Source organism: Arachis ipaensis, chromosome B2 (assembly GCF_059453495.1).
Source record: "Arachis ipaensis isolate K30076 ecotype BB chromosome B2, ASM5945349v1, whole genome shotgun sequence".
NCBI lineage: Eukaryota > Viridiplantae > Streptophyta > Magnoliopsida > Fabales > Fabaceae > Arachis > Arachis ipaensis.
The window spans coordinates 71,923,115-71,941,451 of NC_142437.1; the positions used below are offsets into that span (position 1 = coordinate 71,923,115).

The 18,337-nt window shown below is 40.1% G+C and overlaps 1 non-coding gene across 1 annotated transcript; it reads right to left on the bottom strand.

Annotated features, from left to right (window-relative positions):
- Positions 1-15,556: 15,556 nt before the first annotated feature.
- On the bottom strand, positions 15,557-15,663 carry LOC148574354 (small nucleolar RNA R71). The gene has a single exon (XR_015905853.1). It is a non-coding gene; the product is annotated as a small nucleolar RNA R71 (small nucleolar RNA).
- Positions 15,664-18,337: the final 2,674 nt, after the last annotated feature.

Sequence of the window (18,337 nt, forward strand, 5' to 3'; positions counted from 1 at the left end):
AGATGTTACTGAGGAGCAAGTTACCAAGTACCTTGGTGCAATCATGAAGCTGAATGCCAAATTATTTGGTATTGAGACTTGGGAAGATGAACCTCCCTTGTTCACCAATGAACTGAGTGATCTGGATCAACTGACATTGCCTCAGAAGAAACAGGATCCTGGAAAATTCCTAATACCGTGTACCATAGGCACCATGACCTTTGAGAAGGCTCTGTGTGACCTTGGGTCAGGAATAAACCTCATGCCCCTCTCTATAATAGAGAAACTGGGAATCTTTGGGGTGCAAGCTGCTAAAATCTCATTAGAGATGGCAGACAATTCAAGAAAACAGGCTTATGGACAAGTAGAGGACGTGTTAGTAAAGGTTGAAGGCCTTTACATCCCTGCTGATTTCATAGTCCTAGATACTGGGAAGGATGAGGATGAATCCATCATCCTTGGAAGACCCTTCCTAGCCACAGCAAGAGCTGTGATTGATGTTAACAGAGGTGAACTAGTTCATCAATTGAATGAGGACTCCCTTGAGTTTAAAACTCAAGGACATCCTTCTGTAAACATGGAAAAGAGGCACAGTAAGCTTCTCTCAAAACAGAGTCAACCAGAGCCTCCACAGTCAAACTCTAAGTTTGGTGTTGGGAGGCCACAACCAAACTCTAAGTTTGGTGTTGAATTCCCATATCCAAACTCTAAGTTTGGTGTTGGGGAGTCTCAACAATACTCTGAACATCTGTGAGGCTCCATGAGAACCTACTGTCAAGCTATTGACATTAAAGAAGCGCTTGTTGGGAGGCAACCCAATTTTTATTTATCTAATTTTAATTTATTTTTATTGTTATTTCATGTTTTATTAGGTTCATGATCATGTGGAGTCACAAAATAAATATAAAAATTGAAAACGGAATCAAAAACAGCAGAAGAAAAATCACACCCTGGAGGAGGAACTTACTGGCGTTTAAACGCCAGTAAGGAGCATCTGTTTGGCGTTCAATGCCAGAACAGAGCATATTTTTGGCGTTGAACGCCAGAAACAAGCAGCATCCTGGCATTCAGACGCCAGAAATGCACAGTGAGGAAAGCTGGCACTGAACGCCAGAAGCAAGCATCTGGCTGGCGTTCAACGCCAGAAATATGCTGCATCTGGGCGCTGAACGCCCAGAACAAGCATCAATTCGGCGTTTAAACGCCAGAATTGTATGCAAAGGCGTTTTACATGCCTAATGGGTGCAGGGATGTAAATCCTTGACACCTCAGGATCTGTGAATCTCACAGGATCCCCACCCACCTCACTCTCTCTCTTTCCATTCATGGTCATCCCTTCTGTTTTCCATTCACCACTCACATCCATATATACATCCCTCCATCTCCTCCATATCTTCTTCTTCTTCTTCTATTCTTTCTTATTTTGCTCGAGGGCGAGCAACATTCTAAGTTTGGTGTGGTAAAAGTATATGCTTTTTGTTTTTCCATTACCATTGATGGCACCTAAGACCGAAGAAACCTCTAGAAAAGGGGAAGGGAAGACAAAGGCTTCCACCTCCGAGTCATGGGAGATGGAAAGATTCATCTCAAGGGTCTATAGCTCAGTGGTAGAACATGTGGCTGCAAATCAAGAAATCCCTGAGATACCTCAAATGCATCTTCCTCCATAAAACTATTGGGAGCAAATCAACACCTCCCTAGGAGAATTAAGTTCCAACATGGGACAACTAAGGGTGGAACATCAAGAGCACTCCATCATCCTTCATGAAATTAGAGAAGATCAAAGAGCAATGAGAGAGGAGCAACAAAGACAAGGAAGAGACATAGAAGAGCTCAAGGACATCATTGGTTCCTCAAGAAGGAAACGCCACCATCACTAAGGTGGACTCATTCCTTGTTCTTACATTCTCTGTTTTTCGCTTTCTTTATGTTAAGTGCTTATCCATGTTTGTGTCTTATTACATGATCATTAGTATTTAGTAACTTTGTCTTAAAGTTATGAATGTCCTATGAATCCATCACCTCTCTTAAATGAAAAATGTTTTAATTCAAAAGAACAAGAAGTACATGAGTTTCGAATTTATCCTTGAACTTAGTTTAATTATATTGATGTGGTGACAATGCTTCTTGTTTTCTGAATGAATGCTTGAACAGTGCATATGTCTTTTGAAGTTGTTGTTCATGAATGTTAAATATGTTGGCTCTTGAAAGAATGATGAACAGGAGAAATGTTATTTGATAATCTGAAAAATCTGAAAAATCATAAAAATGATTCTTGAAGCAAGAAAAAGCAATCAATACAAAGCTTGCAGAAAAAAATAGGCGAAAAAAATATAAAAAGAAAAAGCAAGCAGAAAAAGCCAAAAGCTCTTAAAACCAATAGGCAAGAGCAAAAAGCCAATAACCCTTAAAACCAAAAGGCAAGGGTAAATAAAAAGGATCCCAAGGCTTTGAGCATCAGTGGATAGGAGGGCCTAAAGGAATAAAATCCTGGCCTAAGCGGCTAAACCAAGCTGTCCCTAACCATGTGCTTGTGGCGTGAAGGTGTCAAGTGAAAACTTGAGACTGAGCGGTTAAAGTCAAGGTCCAAAGCAAAAGAAGAGTGTGCTTAAGAACCCTGGATACCTCTAATTGGGGACTTTAGCAAAGCTAAGTCACAATTTGAAAAGGTTCACCCAATTATGTGTCTGTGGCATTTATGTATCCGGTGGTAATACTGGAAAACAAAGTGCTTAGGGCCACGGCCAAGACTCATAAAGTAGCTGTGTTCAAGAATCAACATACTGAACTAGGAGAATCAATAACACTATCTGAACTCTGAGTTCCTATAGATGCCAATCATTCTGGACTTCAATGGATAAAGTGAGATGCCAAAACTATTCAAGAGGCAAAAAGCTACAAGTCCCGCTCATCTGATTGGAGCTATGTTTCATTGATAGTTTGGAATTTATAGTATATTCTCTTCTTTTTATCCTATTTGATTTTCAGTTGCTTGGAGACAAGCAACAATTTAAGTTTGGTGTTGTGATGAGCGGATAATTTATACGCTTTTTGGCATTGTTTTTAGTATATTTTTAGTAAGATCTAGTTACTTTTAGGGATGTTTTTATTAGCTTTTATGTTAAATTCACATTTCTGGACTTTACTATGAGTTTTTGTATTTTTCTGTGATTTCAGGTATTTTCTGGCTGAAATTGAGGGACTTGAGCAAAAATCAGATTTAGAGGTTGAAGAAAGACTGCTGATGTTGTTGGATTCTGACCTCCCTGCACTAAAAGTGAATTTTCTGGAGCTACAGAACTCAAAATGGCGTGCTTCTAATTGCGTTGGAAAGTAGACATCCAGGGCTTTCTAGTAATATATCATAGTCCATACTTTAGCCGAGTTTTTACGACGCAAAAGGGCGTTGAACGCCAGTTCTACGCTGCAGTCCGGAGTTAAACACCAGAAACACGTCACGAACCAGAGTTGAACGCCAAAAACAAATTACAAATTGGCGTTCAACTCCAAGAATGACCTCTACACGTGTAAACTTCAAGCTCAGCCCAAGCACACACCAAGTGGGCCCCGGAAGTGGATTTATGCATCAATTACTTACTTCTATAAACCCTAGTAGCTAGTTTAGTATAAATAGGACTTTTTACTATTGTATTAGACATCCTGGATTGTATTTTTGATCCTGTGATCACGTTTAGGGGCTGGCCATTTGGCCATGCCTGGACCTTCATCACTTATGTATTTTCAAACGGTAGAATTTCTACACTCCATAGATTAAGGTGTGGAGCTCTGCTGTTCCTCATGAATTAATATAAAGTACTACTGTTTCTTTATTCAATTCAACTTATTCCGCTTCTAAGATATTCATTCGCACTTCAATATGAATGTGATGATCATGACAAAGTCATCATGATTCCCCTATGAACGTGTGCCTGACAACCACTTCCGTTCTACCTTCGATTGAATGGATATCTCTTGGATGTATAATACAGGGGACCGAGTCCGAGTTATTAGCGTCTTCGTGGTATAAGTTAGAACCCATGGATGACCATTCCTGAGATCCGGAAAGTCTAAACCTTGTCTGTGGTATTCCGAGTAAGATCTGGGAAGGGATGGCTGTGACGAGCTTCAAACTCGCGAGTGCTGGGCGTAGTGACAGACGCAAAAGGAGGGTGAATCCTATTCCAGTATGATCGAGAACCTCAGATGATTAGCCGTGCCGTGACAGAGCATTTGGACCTTTTTCACAAGAGGATGGGATGTAGCCATTGACAACGGTGATGCCCTTACAGAAAGCTTACCATGGAAAGGAGTAGGATTGATTGGATGAAGACAGCAGGAAAGCAGAGGTTCAGAGGAACGAAAGCATCTCTATATGCTTATCTGAAAGTCTCACCAATGATATACATAAGTATTTTTATCTTTATTTTATATCTACTTATTATTTATTTTCGAAAACTCCATATTCAATTATTATCCGCCTGACTGAGATTTACATGATGACCATAGCTTGCTTCATACCAACAATCTCCGTGGGATCGACCCTTACTCACGTAAGGTTTATTACTTGGACGACCCAGTGCACTTGCTGGTTAGTTGTATCGAAGTTGTGAATGAAAAATGATTTATTAAGACGTGCGTACAGAGTTTTTGGCGCTGTTGCTTTAGATCACAATTTCGTGCACCAGAATCCCACAGGGATTGATTGGTCAAGCAACTTTAATTAGAGGAATGTTCTAGTTGAGCGAAGCAGAATTTGGTTTGAGAGTTGCAGGAAATTAAATGGCGGGAAAGTAAATAGCATAAAATGTAATGCTGAAAGTAAAGAGCTGAAAATAAATGACGAAAAGTAAATTGCAGAATCTTAAATGGGAATGGGGAAGATGCTCATAAAAGTAAATTGCAGAAATTAAAGAGAATGGGTAAGATCAGAAATGGGGAATTCATTGGGTCTAGGAGATGTTGCATTCTTCGGATCGAGTTCATTTTCATTTCTTCCTCAATCAATGCGTTCATTGATCTCCTTGGCAATCTTAAGTGATCGAATTACAATTCCTTGTAATTCAATCTCTCAAATCTTGATCAATAGCCAATTCCTTGGTCAATTGCTCATGAGAAGAGATGAAGTATGGTCACTGATTATACCACATGTATTCCCAAATCAAGTGTTGGTAGAATTATAGTCACCATATTCTTCCAACCGCAATTTGGTCCAACATGAGAAAGCATTTCTAGCATGATCTCTTCATTCCTCTTCCAAGGTTCAGAAGAGATCCAAGTATGAATAGCTTCTTTTCCAACATGAGTTTATGATCACTGGGTAGCTTTCATTCTCGCCTAAGTATGCATATTTGAGAGTGGGTGGCAGTGCCTTGAGTTCAAGTTTTGGTGCTTCTAACTTTTCATTCTCTTCCTTTGGTTCACCTTGTATATGGATTTCTGCTATTGCGGCCTCTTCACTAGACGTTGATTCCTCCTCTGTCAACCTTTCAGGTTCTTCTTCTTCAAAGCTCTCTTGCTCTGCATCTTCCAGTGAGTCCAACCTCATACATTCTCCCAATTGTTCTGGTGGGTAACTCATGGCTTTGAACACATTGAATGTCATCTTTTCATTGTGTAATCTCAGGGTGAGGTCACCTTTTTGGACATTAATGACAGCTCCAGCAGTAGCTAAGAATGGTCTTCCCAGGATGATGGAGGCCTTGGCTTCCTCCTGCATGTCCAACACCACAAAGTCTGCTGGGAAGATGAAATTCCCCACCTTCACCAGCAAATCTTCTACTACACCATGAGAGAACTTGAACGATCGGTCTGCCAGTTTTAGGGTCATTTTTGTTGGCTTAGCCTCCTCGATCTTCATTTTTCTCATCATAGCTACTGACATCAGATTTATGCTGGCTCCTAGGTCACATAGAGCTTATCTCCCCTATAATACAAGGGATCTGGAAGCTCCCAGGATCCTTCAATTTCTGGGGTAGTTCATGTTGAATGATAGCACTACATTCTTCGGTTAGTATCACATTTTCGTTGCTCTTCCAACTTCTCTTCTTAGTCATCAATTTCTTCAAGAACTTGGCCTAGAGCGGCATTTGCTCTATTGCTTCAGCAAAGGGTATGTTAATCTGTAATTTCTTGAAGATTTCTAAAAATCTGGAGAACTGGCTGTCATCCCCCCTTCTTCTTCAGTTGTTGAGGATATGGGACTTTGGAAACATATGGCTTCAGCTCTCCTTCCTTTTTTTGTGAGTTGGAGGTGGGGACTTGAACTTCATCTTGTTCCTCCTTCTTTCCAACTGAATCTTTCTCTTGTGGTTGCTTGGGAGTCTCCTTCAATTCCTTTCCACTTCTGAGGGTGATAGCCTGACACTCCTCCCTTTGGTTTGAGTCAGTATCGCTGCGAGGGTTGTGGCTGGGAATTTGCTTGAATAGGTAGCCAATTTGTGTCTCAAGTTTCTTGATGGCAGCGTCTTGATTCTGCATATTGGACTGCGCTTCTTCTCGGAATGCCTTACTGTCTTGAATCTCCTTGCATATCCCTTCAAGTAGTTTCTCAATCCTTGAGAGTCTGTCATCAGATGATGGTGGGTTGGGATTGCAGTGATAAGAAGGGTTGTTTTGGTTTTGGTATGGATGTTGAGAGGTGTTGTTAGGGTGATGTTGATATGATCTTTGTGTGGAATTTTGGTGAGCTGCATGGTTGTTGGGGTTGTGATGTCTCTGATCTTGGCCTTGATCCTGTTGATTTCCCCACCCAAAGTCTGGGTGATTCCTCCAACCAGGGTTGTAGGTCTTGGAGTATGGGTCATGATTTTGCCTAGGTGAATTCCCAATGTAGTTGGCTTGCTCCTGACTACCCTCTGCTTCTTCATCCTCTCCTTCTTGGGTTGTTGATGAAGTGGTGATTGCTGCTACTTGGTTCTTCTCCATCTTCTTGGTGAGGTCAGCTAATTGCTTGGTAATGAGCTTGTTTTGGGCCAACAGTGCATCTACATTGCTTAGCTCCATCACTCCTCTAGTGTTGCCTCTTTCGGAGGCATAGAAGTAGTCATTCTCTGCTACAGTCTCAATAACATCTATGGCCTCCTCAATGGTCTTCTTCTTGTTCAAAGATCCCCCGGATGAATGGTCTACTGCCTTCTTTGATTCTTAAGAAAGGCCTTCATAGAAAATGTGTAGCTGCACCTATTCATTGAACATATCTGGTGGACACCTTCTTGTCAGGTCCTTAAACCTCTCCCATACTTCATATAGAGTCTCACCATCTTGCTGCCTGAAGGTTTGCACCTCAGTTCTCAGCCTATTGATCCGTTGAGGAGGATAGAATCTTGCCAAGAATTTGTTCACCACATCTTCCCAGGTTGCTAAACTCTCCTTTGGGAGGGATTCCAGCCATTTAGATGCCATGTCCTTGAGTGAGAAAAGGAACAAAAGTAGTCTATAGGTGTCAGGATGAACACCATTAGACTTCACAGTATCACATATCCTCAGGAAGGTGGTTAGATGTTGATTGGGGTCTTCTTGGACACCTCCTCTGAATGAACAATTGTTCTGAACAAGGGTGATGAGCTGTGGCTTTAGTTCAAAGTTGTTGGCATGTATGGTTGGCCTTTGGATGCTGCTTCCACAATTTCCTGGGTTTGGGTTGATGTAAGAACCCAGAACCCTTCTCTCTTGCCCTTCCTGATGTGCTGGACCTTCTCGGCCATGGTTGTGAGCTTCTTCTTCATGATGGTTTTCCATGTTCTCATCCATATCTGGTTCAAAGTACTCCTCTTCTTCCTCAGCACCGACTACTCTCTTTCCTCTTGCTTTCCTCCTTAATCTAAGGAAGGTCCTCTCAGACTCAGAATCAAATGAAGTTAAAGCCCCACTTCTTCTCCCTATCATACAACCAACAAGGCACAAGCAAGGAAATAGATGCATAAAGTAATTTCTACAGAAATACTGTTAGTGTGAGTGATGCAATATATCAAACAGTTAGTGGGTTAGTGGACTGAATTGTAAACAACTGAAAAAATGGGTAGGGGAAAGGGAAGAAAATAACTGAACAGAAAGTAAATTACTCAAATAAACTTAAATCAAACAAAAGAAAAAAAATGCTCAATCTAGTTATCCTCCAATTTAATCATTGTTGATACAAAATCAATCCCCGGCAACAGCGCCATAAACTTGATGCACGGAAACTTGTCTCTCAACAATTTCCCTTCGGCAAGTATACCGAATTGTCGTCAAGTAAAAACTCACAATAGAGTGAGGTCGAATTCCACAGGGATTGATTGGTCAAGCAACTTTAATTAGAGGAATGTTCTAGTTGAGCGAAGCAGAATTTGGTTTGAGAGTTGCAGGAAATTAAATGGCGGGAAAGTAAATAGCATAAAATGTAAATGCTAAAAGTAAAGAGCTGAAAATAAATGACGGAAAGTAAATTGCAGAATCTTAAATGGGAATGGGGAAGATGCTCATAAAAGTAAATTGCAGAAATTAAAGAGAATGGGTAAGATCAGAAATGGGGAATTCATTGGGTCTAGGAGATGTTGCATTCTCCGGATCGAGTTCATTTTCATCTCTTCCTCAATCAATGCGTTCATTGATCTCCTTGGCAATCTTAAGTGATCGAATTACAATGCCTTGTAATTCAATCTCTCAAATCTTTATCAATAGCCAATTCCTTGGTCAATTGCTCATGAGAAGAGATAAAGTATGGTCATTGATTATACCACATGCATTCCCAAATCAAGTGTTGGTAGAATTATAGTCACCATATTCTTCCAACCGTAATTTGGTCCAACATGAGAAAGCATTTCTAGCATGATCTCTTCATTCCTCTTCCAAGGTTCAGAAGAGATCCAAGTATGAATAGCTTCTTTTCCAAGATAACTACCCAATTGGATGAAGATTGAAAGCTTTCTAGTAAAATCAAGAGAAAAGATAGAAGAAGAATAATGAAAACTAATATTGATCCATCAAATTACAACAGAGCTCCCTATCCCAATGAAGGTGGGTTTAGTTGTTCATAGCTCTGGAAATGGAAAACAGAGATGGAAAATACATCATGAAAAGTAAACTAGAAGTGCATAGAAAGTAAAATTATACAGAGAGAAGTTCTCCAATTTCCAACTCCATCCAAAAGCTTCTCTTTAATTCAAAACTACCCCTATATATACTACTCTTCTGATCTTCTAGTTGGTTCTTCAACTCTTGGATATGGGCCTTTGGATCTTGAGTTTGAAGCAGTTATCCTCTTCAGTGGGCTTAGCTTTACTTGCAGAGAGAAAGTGTGAAGTAGGCAGGGTATTTAGCTCAGGACGTTAGTGGCGTTAACGTTAAGTGAGAGTGTGGATTCGAGAATGTTAGTGACAATCACCTTTTTCACTAACGTTCCTAACCCAGGGATGATCTACGTTAACTTCAACGTTAGTGGCACCAACGTGACCACTAACATTGCCTCTTGGTCCTTCGCACATGTTATTGGGACTCACCTTTTCCAATAACGTTGAGAGTCCTCCCTTCCCCTACGTTAGAGTCCACGTTAACTTAGTTAACGTGGCTCTTAATGTAGGCTTGCCAATCCTTCGAGAACGTTAGTGACACTTATCTTTGTCAATAATGTTCCAAGATGCCCCCTACTTCCCACGTTAGAATCTACGTTAACTACGTTAACGTGGCTTCTAACGTGGTGATGATAGCCATCTCCAACGTTAGTGACAAAGGTGAGTGTCACTAACGTTGGCTCATCATCCTTCCCTCCACTTTAGCTTCCACGTTAACTAAGTTAACGTGGGAGTTAACGTGGCTCATAGTGGCTCATTGTGGCTCATTCCAACGTTACTGACAATGGTGAGTGTCACTAACGTTGGGGATTGTTTGCTTTCTCTACGTTAGCTTCCACGTTAACATAGTTAACGTGGGAGTTAACGTAGCTCAAAGTGGCTTAGTCCAACGTTAGTGACAATGGTGAGTTTCACTAACGTTGGCCATTCTTTTGCTTCCCAACGTTAGAGTCCACGTTAACTAAGTTAACGTGGAGGCTAACGTGGCCAATATGAGCTTGGTCCAACGTTAGTGACAAAGGTGAGTGTCACTAACGTTGGCTCCACTTTCTTTCTTCCACGTTAGAGTTCACGTTAACTTAGTTAACGTGACTCTTAACGTGGGCAATGATGGCTTCGAGGACGTTATTAGCGATTACTTTTCTTATTAACGTTGCAAGCTAGCTTCCATTCCACGTTAGTGGTCACGTTAGTTAGACTAACGTGGTTGCTAACGTGGTTCTTTCTTGCTTCCTTTGTCCTGAAATTAAGCAATAAAGTGCATCAAAGTTCTAATCCACATCATGAGACATGCATCATCTAATTTGTCATATAATTCATGCATAATTCTCATGAAACCATGTAAAGTGCACCATGTTTGCTTGAATTAAGATGTAAGTGAAATTCTACCCAAAACTTGCTTATTTTTTAAGAAAATGCATGAAACTACCCTAAAACAGTAAAGAAAAGGTCAGTGAAACTGGCCAAAATGCCCCGGCATCAATGTGTCTGTAGTGGTCTTGTACCAAGAATCTGCTTGGATGAATAAGTTCTTAGGAGTGCTTCATCACTTGGTAACTTGGGTTAACTAACCCGGGATTATCAACTGAAAATCCACTATCAAGAGCAACCTTGCTACAGAACATTTAGTAACCCAAAGAGGTGCTGGACACCAAGGCCTCAAGGAAAGAAAATAACAAACCATGTGCCTGTGGTGTGCATGTATGGGGGAGAGAGACTTGAGGGAGTAAGTCCTTAGGGGTGTTTCAACACCTAGCACCTTGAACTAACTGGTTCGGGAGTGTTGGCTGAAAGCTTATTTTAAAAAGTTGCCCCATCACAGAACACTTAGCCTAAGGATGCAATGAACCTTGAAAAGACAAAGGGGTCAATAAATAAAAGTCTCAAAGGGTGCAATTAAGTAAGTATTCCAGGGCATGATAAAGGTCTGAAAGCCAGTAAAGGAATGAACCTAAGTTGCTATACATGAAACCCCATAAAACCAAGGACATGACTTCCACAATAATGATTCATTCCTCTTGTCATTTCATTTATCATTCTCATGTTCCAGTACTTGCTTAGGGACAAGCAAGCTTTAAGTTCGGTGTTGTGATGCCAGGGCATTTTAGCCAGTTGCACTGACCTTTTCTTTACTGTTTTAGGGTAGTTTCATGCATTTTCTTAGGAAATAAGCAAATTTTGGGTAGAATTTCACTTACATCTTGATTCAAGCAAACATTGTGAATTTTATATGATTTCATGAGAATTATGCATGAATTTAATGACAAATTGGATAATGCATGACTCATAACTTGGATTAGAGCTTTGATGCACTTTATTTGCTTGATTTCAGGACAAAGAAAGCAAGAAAAAGCCACGTTAGTCTAACTAACGTGACCACTAACGTGGAATGGGAGCTAGCTTGCAACGTTAATGAGAAAAGTGATCGCCAATAACGTCTTCGAAGCCATCATAGCCCACGTTAATTACCACGTTAACTACATTAACGTGGTAGTTAACGTGGAGGAAAAGGAAGCTCCAAGCATTAGTGGTAAAAGTGAGTGCCACTAACACTCCAAAAGTGCAATTGGCTACGTTAAGAGTCATGTTAACTCAGTTAACGTGAACTCTAACGTGGAAGAGGAAGACAATGCCAACGTTAGTGACACTCACCTTTGTCACTAACGTTGGAATAAGCCCATATTGGATACGTTAAGAGCCACGTTAACTTAGTTAACGTGAACTCTAACGTGGAAGGAGCAAGGATGAGCCAACGTTAGTGACACTCACCTTTGTCACTAACGTTGGAGATGGCAATCAACACCACGTTAGTGGTCACGTTAACGTGGGAAAGGTGTGTTTGGGAGCATTAGTGAAAAAGGTAGGTGTCACTAATGCTCTCGAAGATTTGGCAAGCCTACGATAAAGGTCACGTTAACTATACTAACGTGAACTCTAACGTAAGGAGAAAGGGGGTACTCTCAACGTTATTGGGAAAGGTAAACCCCAGTAACGTTTGCGAAGGGCCAAGAGGCATCGTTAGTGGTCACGTTAGTGCCACTAACGTTGAAGTTAATGTGGACCATTTTGGGTTAGGAACGTTAGTGAAAAAGGTGATTGTCACTAACGTTCTCGACCCCACATTTTCACTTAACGTTAACACCACTAATGCCCTAAGCTAAAGTCCATGCCTACTGCACACTTTCTTTGCAAGTGAAGCTGAGCCCACTAAAGATGATAACTGCTTCAACTCAAGATGCTAAGGCCCATATCCAAGACTTGGAGAGCCAACTAGAAGATCAGAAGAGTAGTATAAATAGGAATAGTTTTGAACTAGAAAAAAAAGCTTTTGGATTGAGAGGACTACTCTCTGTATAATTTTACTTTCTCTGCAACTTCTAGTTTTACTTTTCAGAATACATTCTCCATCTTTGTTTTCCATTCCCAGAGCCATGAACAACTAAACCCCTTTCATTGGGTTAGGGAGCTCTGTTATAATTTGATGGATCAATAATAGTTTTCATTACTCTTCTTCTTTCTTTTCTCTTGATTTTACTAGAAAGCTTTCAATCTTCATCCAATTGGGTAGTTGTCTTGGAAAAGAAGCTATTCATACTTGGATCTCTTCGGAACCTTGGAAGAGGAATGAAGGGATCATGCTAGAAATGCTTTCTCATGTTGGACCAAATTGGGGGTTGGGCGGATATGGTGACATATAATTCTCCCAATACTTTGATTTGGAAATACATGTGGTATAATCAGTGACCATACTTTATCTCTTCTCATGAGCAATTAGACCAAGGAATTGGCTATTGATCAAGATTTGAGATTGAATTACCAAGGAATTGGAATTCAATCACTTAAGATTGCCAAGGAGATCAATGAATGCATTGATTGAGGAAGAGATGAAAATGAACTTGATCCGGAGAATGCAATATCTCCTAAGCTCAATGAATTCCCCATTTCTGATCTTACCCATTGATAAACCACTATTTCATGGTTTATCTTGTGCTCAATTGAGTGGTTTTTACCAACTCTTTACCCACTTATTCATACTATTTGCATGGTTTTATATTTCCTTCCTAATTATGTGTTTTGATTGAAAACATGCTTCTTTGATCTTATATTTGCTTATTATTAATCCTCTCTTATTACCATTAGATGCCTTGATATGTGTGTTAAGAGTTTTCAGATATTATAAGGCAGGAATAGCTTGGAGGATGGAAAGGAAGCATGCAAAAGTGGAAGGAATGCAAGAAGTTGGAGAAATTGCTAAGCTGTCCAGCCTGACCTCTATGCACTCAAATGGCTATAACTTTAGCTAAAGAGGTCCAAACAACGCAGTTCTAGTTGCATTGGAAAGCTAACGTCCGGGGCTTCGATTTGATATATAATATGCTATAGTTCTTTTAAAGCTAGGTGACGCGACCGCGTGATCCATGCGGCCGCGTCGCAGTGACGGAAATCCAGCGTGGCAAAATTTAAAACTAGCGAATTCTGGACTATTTTTGACCCAGTTTGCGGCCCAGAAAACACAGATTAGAGGATATAAAGTGGGGGACTGCATCCATTCATAAGGAGGCTCTCATTTTTACAATTTTAGGAGTAGATGTAGTTTTTAGAGAGAGAGGTTCTCTCCTCTCTCTTAGGATTAGGATTTAGGATTTCTCTTAGTTTTAGGAGTGACTCTCAATCCCAGGTTCTTTATTTTTATTTACTTTCTCAATTTAATTTATGAATTCCCATGTTATGATTTGAACATTTTATTTAATATAATTTGAAGTATTTCAGATTTATGATTGCTCTCTTTAATTTATTAATGCCCTGTGTTTATCCAAGTTATTTTCATTCAAGTAGAATTTCTCCCCTTTTGGCTTTGGTTAAATAATTGGTGACTCTTGAGTTATCAAACTCATTGTTGATTGAAAATTATAATTCTTCAAGAATTAATTCATCCACTTAACTTACCTTCATAGTTAGAGGTTAATAAAGTGGGAGAAAAATCCAATTCTCATTACAATTGATAAGGATAACTGGGATAGGACCTCCAGTCTTCATACCTTGCCAAAAGTTTATTTTATTATTACTATCTTATTTTATTCTTTTTGTGCAACATACTGCTCCCTTACTTTCTAAAACCCCTAATTTACAAAACTCATAACCAATAATAAGAACATACCTCCCTGCAATTCCTTGAGAAGACGACCTGAGGTTTGAATACTCGGTTATCAATTTCAAAGGGGTTTGTTACTTGTGACAACTAAAACGTTTGTATGAAAGGACTTTTGAAGGTTTAGAAACTATACTTGCAACGAGGATTTATCCACAAATTTCTAGACTACGCAAAAGTTCTCTCATCACCCATTCTCTTTACTTTCTGCCATTTACTTTCATGCTAAATTCCCCATTCCCCATTTAAGATTCTGTAATTTACTTTCCGTCATTTATATTCAGCTTTTTATTTCCAGCATTTACATTTTCTGCCATTTACTTTCCCACCATTTAATTTCCTGCAATTCTCAAATTAAATTCTGCTTAGCTCAACTAGAACATTCCTCTAATTAAAGTTGATTGACCAATCAATCCCTGTGGGATTCGACCTCACTCTATTGTGAGTTTTTATTTGACGACAATTCGGTATATTTGCCGAGGGAAATTTGTTGAGAGACAAGTTTCCGTGCATCAAGTTTATGGCGCCGTTGCCGGGGATTGATTTTGCATCAACAATGATTAAATTGGTGGATAACTAGATTGAGCATTTTTTTTTTTGTTTGATTTCATTTAGGTAATTCACTTTCAGTTTAGCTGTTTTCTTCCTTTTCCCCTAACCTTTTCTTAGTTGTTTACAATTTAGTTCACTAACCCACTAACTGTTTGATATATTGCATCACTCACACTAACAGCATTTCTAACAAGAATACTCTCTGCATCTACCCCCTTCTTGCTTTTGCCTTATTGGTTGTATGACAGGTAGAAGAAGTGGAGCTTCAACTTCCTTTGATTCTGAACCTGAGAGGACCTTCCTTAGATTAAGGAGGGAAGCAAGAGGAAAGAGAGTAGTTGGTAAGGAGGAAGAAGAGGAGTATTTTGAACCAGACATGGATGAGAATATAGAGAACCATCATGAAGAAGAGGCTCACAACTATAGCAGAGAAGGCCCAGTGCATCATGCTGGGCAAGAGAGAAGAGTTCTGAGATCTTACATCAATCCAAACCCAGGAAACTGTGGAAGTAGCATCCAAAAGCCAACCATACATGCCAACAACTTTGAACTAAAGCCACAGCTCATCACCCTTGTTCAGAACAACTGTTTGTTCGGAGGAGGTGTCCAAGAAGACCCCAATCAACATCTAACCACCTTCCTGAGGATATATGATACTGTGAAGTCTAATGGTGTTCATCCTGACACCTATAGACTGCTTCTATTCCCCTTCTCACTCAAGGACAAGGCATCTAAATGGCTGGAATCCTTCCCGAAGGAGAGCTTAACAACCTGGGAAGATGTGGTGAACAAATTCTTGGCGAGATTCTATCCTCCTCAAAGAATCAACAGGTTGAGAGCTGAGGTTCAAACTTTCAGGCAACAAGATGGTGGGACTCTATATGAAGCATGGGAGAGGTTTAAGGATCTGACAAGAAGGTGCCCACCAGATATGTTCAATGAATGGGTGCAATTACACATTTTCTACGAAGGTCTTTCTTATGAATCAAAGAAGGCAGTAGACCACTCATCCGGGGGATCTCTGAACAAGAAAAAGACCATTGAAGAAGCCATAGATGTCATTGAGATTGTAGCTGAGAATGACTACTTCTATGCCTCTGAAAGGGGCAACACTAGAGGAGTAATGGAGCTAAACAATGTGGATGCACTGCTAGCCCAGAACAAGCTGATTACCAAGCAGCTGGCTGACCTTACCAAGAAGATGGAGAGGAACCAAGTAGCAGCAATCACCACCTCAACAGCAGCTCGAGAAGAAGTGAATGAAAAAGCAGAGGGTGATCAGGAACAAGCCAACTACATTGGAAATCCACCTAGGTAGAACCATGACCCATACTCCAAGACTTACAATCCTGGTTGGAGGAACCACCCAAACTTTGGGTGGGGAAATCAACAAGACCAAGGCCAATATCAGAGACGCCACAACCCCAATAACAATGCAGCTCACCAACATTCCACATAGAGATCATATCAACACCCACCTAACAACACACCTCAACATCCATACCAAAGCCAAAATGGCCCTTCTCATCCCTCCAATCTCAACTCACCATCATCGGAAGAAAGACTATCAAGGATTGAGACTCTACTTGAAGGCATATGTAAGGAAATCCAAGATAACAAGGTGTTTAAAGAGAAGGTGCGAGCTAATCTCAAAAACCAGGAAGACACCATTCAGTGGCTAGAATTTCAAGTGGGATACCTCTCTGAGAAGATTCCCAAACCCACTGACGGCTTCCCAAGTGACACAGAGAAAAACCCGAGAGGTGAAGCAAAGAAAGTAAGATGGGAAGACTGCAAGATGGTCACTACAAGTGATAAAGGGACTGAGGAAGAGCCGAACAAACTATTAGAACAACCTGGAGACACATCAGCAGAGAAACAGAAAGAGGATCACCAAGAAACCAAAATTTCACAGAAGGAGCTGCTGAGACTCTATGCACCTTTTCCCCAAAGACTCAAAGGTGGTGTAGAAAAGAGAATATACTCAAGGTTTCTTGACATATTTGCATCTCTCGATATGAACATACCATTCATCAAGGCTCTCCAACAAATGCCCTCATACATTAAGTATATGAAAGAGTTGCTGACCAGGAAAAGCTCACTGAAGGGAGGGCAAATAATAGTGATGAATAAGGAGTGTAGTGCTCTCATTCAACCAGAGTTGCCTACAAAAAGGAAGGACCCAGTGAGTTTTCACATCCCCTGTGCCATAGGAGAAACAATGTTTGACAAAGGACTCTATGACCTGGGAGCAAGCATCAACTTAATGCCTTTATCCCTTATGAAGAAGTTGCAGATCAATGAGCTAATGCCCACAGATGTGGTCATCAGGCTGGCTGACAAAACTCAAAAACAAGCAGTAGGAGTGGTGGAAAACGTATTAGTAAAGGTTGGGAACTACTTCCTTCCTACAGACTTTGTCATATTGGAAATGGAAGAGAGTCACCTTCACCCAATCATATTGGGAAGACCATTCCTAGCTACAGCCAGAGCGCTCATAGATGTGGAGCGAGGAGAGCTAATATTGAGGATACATGACGAACAACTCGCATTCAATGTCTTCAATTTCTTGCGCGTCGCTTCTCGCTGGTTGCCTCCTTTATTTTTTGTGCTCCTTCCATTTTTGCAAGCTTCCTTTCCATCCTCTAAGCCATTCTTGCCCTATGAAGTCTGAAACACTTAACACATGGATCACAGCATCGAATGGTATGAGAGGATATTAAAAGTACACAATTTAAAGGCTTAGGAAACAGGTTTTCAATCATAGAGCATTATTAGAAAGGAACTGTAAAATCATGCAAATAGTATGAATAAGTGAGTAAAGAGTTGATAAAAACCACTCAATTCAACACAAGATAGACCACAAAATAGTGGTTTACCAAACTCCCTACACTTAAACATTAGCATGTCCTCATGCTAAGCTCAAGGAGACAAAGAGAATGAATAAGGGAAAGTAAGACTCATGAAATGCAACCTACATATGAATGCAACTATACGCTAAAATAATTCTGTCTACTTGGTTAAAAGTAAGCAAGTTCTCCAAGACAGACATAGTTCAGATTTCACTAATTCAAATCATACAGTAAAGACAAGTAAACGTGTAAGAAGATAGCTCATGAAAGCAGGGAACATAGAATCAAGCATTGAACCCTCACTAGTAGTGTATATCACTCTAATCTCTCAAGTGTCTAGGGTTAATCACTCTACTCTTCTCTAGTAATGCTTTCTAAAGCTTTATTCTTTATCTAACCAATCAACACAATTTAGTATACCAATGCAAACATCATGAGGTCTTTTCAGGGTTGTAATGGGGTTAAGGTAAGGGTGAGGATACATGTATGGCCAAGTGAGCTATAATATGAATCTTTGACTAACCTAAGCTCTAACCTAACACACGCACACACGCTCTATGTAAATCTAAAATCATACCTAGCTACCCAATATTCCCACTTTTTCATCTCATACTCATGCATCAACCTTTCTTTTAATTTTTATCACATATGCATTGATCTTTTCCTTAACTTAACTTAGCATTGGGGTAATTTTGTCCCCTTATTTATTTACTTATTTATTGATTTTTTTTTGAAAAAATAAAAATAACTTATCAATG